Genomic DNA, 5,000 nt, shown 5'->3' with positions numbered 1-5,000 from the left:
TCTCATACTGAATTTCTTTGAATCTGCTGCCCAAAATCTGGCTGAGAAAAGAGATGCTGTTGTCTCTATTCTGGATTTAATTGACAACACGGCATCAATCAAATCCAGTTTAGGTGCACTGGAAGTGCGATCTATTGCCGCCAGTGCTAGACCCACAAAAAACAGACAAAGAATGGCATGAACACCTCTCTCGACATCAAAAAGCTTTCTTCCAAAAAGCCTAAACCTCTACAGGGAGTCGCTGCCATTTCTGATGGAAAGAAAACTAATGTCGCCAACAACATAAGCAACATAAATACTATCAGCAGCAACAACACCCGCACCACCACCACTAACAACAGCCAGAGGCGTGTTCAGGCGCCGCAAAGGCCCCCCACCCACCGGGGGTCTGTGCCGCCTTCCTCATCTGAGCCCCAAACGAGAGAGCGGCGCCAGCAACTCTATAGGGCAGGTAATATAGGGCAGGCACGAGCCAGATCAGTCACTGGCCAGAGAGCAAAAGAGCGCTGCCAACTGTGCAAACGAACAGATCACAGTGACGTAAATTGTTTTAGGAACTTGACCTGTTCTTACTGTCAACGTAGAGGTCACCTGGAGCAAGACTTCCGCACTCGGAAAGAACATGAGAGGCAAGAGCTTTTATTTACTAAGCTCGCTACCGACCAGGCTAATAACAACGCATTGTTGATTCAGTCATTAAACAAATTCCTAACGCCTCAGCAGTCATCGGGCGTATCACACGCGACGAACTGGCCATCGCTGGCATCTAATACACGCCCATACACCTGGCCCTATGCACAGCAGTATGCCTATCCATCATATCAGCCAATGTCAGGGGTTTTCAGAAGAACATTGGGGATTTAACATATAGATTTATAATCCCACACAACCCTGACATCATTGCTACCGTTGAGACATTCCTCAATCATGATGTCCCTGCCACCTTTGGGAAGTAGAATAGCTTCACCTTCCCAACACACTAGCACCGACGCGATAGGGCGATTGGCACCTTTGGTGGCATCGCTTTCTACTTTCGTGAGAACCTCGTGGTTCAGGTGATTTCTGTGGACATCCCTGATCATCTGGAAATGATGTTCCTTAAGATTCACGGAGAATCACCCATTCTGATGTGCGTGTGCTACAGGCCCAGTGGCAAGGCTGAGAGCCCCTTACCTATCTGCAGTCACACCTTGATGCTCTCCTACAAAAACATGAATGCAGCCATGCAATCATTGTCGGCGACCTAAACCAATATCTTGTCGCCAGGGCATTTGATGAGTTGCTGACAGTGCATGGGTTAACAAATCATGTGGATTTTGTTACCCACATTTCAGGTTCCTCACTTGACCCGATTATCAGTGACCTCAGCCCCGACATAATTACGTGTAGTCAACTGGGGACTGTTGGATCCTCAGACCACTTCGCTGTTCACGCACAGGTGATTACAAAAGTGGATCGAGAGGAAAATACAATTAGAAGAAACTGGCTCTGGAATTAAGGCAAATGGGCCAGTATACACAAGCTAAGGCAGATAAACTGGGATAAGATAATGAGTGGTGATATTAATGACCAGGTTTCCAATATTAATGACGTCTTATTAACACTACAGAGACTATTTATACTTAGTCAGAGATACAAATGCAAAGCAGGAGATCAACATTGGTTTGGTTATCAGTGTCGCACTGGTGCTGACCTGAAAAGTAGAGCCTGGCGTCGATATAAGCAGCATCCAACCAACCACAACAAACAACTGCACAAGATGGCTTGCAAGAACATGCGTCACGTACAAAAGAGAGCGATAGAACAAAGGAAAAATTACCTACAACAGAAACTGTCTGGTCGCATTGCGTGCGATAAAGTCTGGTGGACTTGTATAAAGCAACAACAAGGCCTGCTTCAGGATGACACCATACCACCATTAACAAAGCCTAATAAAACGACTGCAATCACGAGTGAAGAAAAGGCCCAGGTACTTGCCACTCACTTTGCAAGCAAAATGAGTGTCCCTGACCTCGACCTAATTCCCCTATCCGTCCCTCTCTACACTAAAGCCACACTAAAGACCATCAGCATTAAAGCTGACGAAGTCAAGAAAATCCTTCGTCATTTAGACACGAATAAAGCTATGGGTGGGGACAAGATAAGTCTCCGTCTGCTCAAAGGTTGTGCTGACCAATTAGCAGAGCCCCTGTGTAAGCTTTTCAACAACTGCTTGCAAAGGAAGCAGTGGCCTTGTCTGTGGAAATCTGTAGCGGCTATACACAAAAAATCTGCAGTGACGGATCCTAACAATTATAGGCCCATATCTCAGCTATCTGTTGTTAGCAAGATATTTGAAACTATAATTGCTGAAAAAAATCACTAGGCACTAGGCCATCGATTATTGAACGAGAAACAGTTTGGCTTTCGGGCAGAGAGATCAGCCTCTGACCTACTTCTCGTCCAGTCAACGTCATGGAGTCAAGCCTTAGATGATGGCCAAGACACTTATGTGATCACATTAGACATCACTGGTGCGTTTGACAGGGTGTGGCACCGTGGCATCATCAGCAAGCTAAGGAGCTTCGGCATCAGTGGGGACTTCCTGAACCTTCTTCAAAACTATCTCCATGGAAGATCACTTTCCGTGGTGGTAAACAACCACTCCTCCACCGAGTGCCTCATTAGTGCCTCTGTGCCCCAAGGTAGCGTCCTCGGACCTCTGCTTTGGAACGTCTTCTTTAATGACATCCTGCAACTCATACCGGATGTCATTCACGTGTAGGCAAGACGACCGTCAGCGAACAATAGCGCGCATCAATCAGACGCTTCAGAGCCTTGTGGCGTGGAGCCGGAGATGGCAGGTGACGCTGGCCCGGAGAAGACACAGACGATGCTCATCTCCCGTCGGAGGGACCTGGCCTCCTTGCCCTCTCCAAACATCCTCCTCGACAGCAAAAGATTGTCTCTACAGGACTCCATCAAGATCCTCGGAGTACAGCTCGATAGCGGCTTAACATACACGCACCACGTCCAGCAAGTGGCTAAGACAGCTGCGTGGAAGCTTGGATGCATCCGTCGCATCAGCCACCTCCTGGACGGGCCTGGTGTAGCAGCAAGTCGTAGGTTCGCAGTCTTATGGAGTAGAGTCTGCTTGTATGGTCTGCATGTCCGCCTTCATATCTTCTCCTGCTGGATCAGGTTCAGAGGAGGGCGGAAGCAATCATAAGCTACAAAACTCGGGAACCGCTGGATGTCACACTTCAACCAATGCAACACCGGCGCAATGTTGGCGGCCTTTGTGTAATGTATAAAGTTAACGTAGTGCAGACTCCACATCTATCAAGCTTACGCCTTCCCGCTCCACATGACTCCAGCTACGACACCCGTGGTAGACGCGTGTGCGTGTGCCCTTTGCCAGGACAGAGAATCACCTGCACTCATTTCTGCCAAGATATGGGCGCCTCTGGAACCACACGGTCAGGAACACCAGCCTCCATCATGCAACGTCTCTACAACAGTTCAAGAGCCGCATCAACATTTGGCTCCTCAACCAATAGCAGAAGTACAGAGTTTTTAGAGTTTTAACTGATCACATATTTATTTGTTTTAACATTATGTTTTTAGTTCTTTTCCTTCTTAGTTTTGATGTCATTTTAATGCTCACTTTTAGAGTGCTTGCCACAGATAGCTTAACGTGTAATATGTTAAAGCTTTGGCAAAGTTTTGTAAATGTACTCTCATGTTACACCTGGAATAAAGGTTAAAAAAAAAAGAAAAAGAAAAAGAAAAAAAAGGAAGGTCATGCTACACATGACCTTTCTTCCTTAATTCAAATTGTTTATTTGATATCAATCGTGTTTTCAAATACTTCCGCTCACTGTTTCCTAACTGTCCTTTCTAACAGCTTACATACTACACTAGTCAATGAAACTGGTCTATGATTTAGAGGGTTTTGTTTGTCACCGCTCTTATATAAAGGTGTAACATTGGTGAGTTTCCAATCTTTGGGTAGTTTTCCCTTGTCTCACTGAATTTTGGAATATTATCAATAAAGGAGTGAATAGTTCTTCAGCCCATTTCCTCAGAACCCAGTTAGAAATCTCATCTGGTCCCTCTGCTTTAATCTTATGTAACCCTTTTAGTAGGTCTTTTATTCCATTCCTTTGGAGTGATGTTTTCGATATTCTGATTTGCGTTTGTACGGATACTTGCCATTTCAAATTATGGGTCCTGAACAAAGAGTGAGGGAAATTTCTCATTAAGGATTTCACTCAATTCCTACTCTTTACTAAAAATAATGCTATTGTCTTTGATGGCGATAATTTGATCTTTACTTTTACTGTTTTTTGTAGTAAATAAAGAGCTTTGTATGATTTGCACATTTACTGATTATATCCTTTTCAAACTTCACCGCCTTCATTAACATCTTCCTACTTTACGCCTTCCACACGCTGCTGGAGGTATATGTCTTCTGAACAGTTTCCAAGGGAGCTGCTTATTTTCTCTTTTTCTTGCATTTATCATTGGACAACTTCTGGCCACGAGGTCAAGCATAGACGGTATATCTAGCCTTTTTACCCTAGTATGATCTGTTACATTTTGGAAAAAGCAAATTTCATTTATGACTGTTATAAGAATTTCTTTTACATTAGCTTCCGAAAGTTGTAGCACTTCTTCAAGGCATTTTATTTCTTGAAATAGTTTTTGGTGATTTTCTTGAGACCACACCGATGTATGAGATGGCATGTGCACTATGTTTATTATTATGTTTACTCCGTTTGTTTCTACCTCAGTTGCCTTTAGTTCTACTATGGGGTCTTGCTTAATCTCTAATTCCTTTATAATAATTCCTTTCCTTGTCAATATTGCTACCCCCTCCAGTTCCTTTTGCCCTATCATTTCTCCAAATAGTGTAGTCTCTGAGTCCTAATGTTACATCTGGTTTATCAATTTCAATAACTGTATGTAACCCTAGTAACTTCGAACATTAAACCATCTAAATTTGTAAAAACTATTTC

Source organism: Penaeus monodon, chromosome 13 (genome assembly GCF_015228065.2).
Source record: "Penaeus monodon isolate SGIC_2016 chromosome 13, NSTDA_Pmon_1, whole genome shotgun sequence".
Taxonomy (NCBI): Eukaryota; Metazoa; Arthropoda; class Malacostraca; order Decapoda; family Penaeidae; genus Penaeus; species Penaeus monodon.
This window is presented reverse-complemented; position numbering follows the sequence as displayed.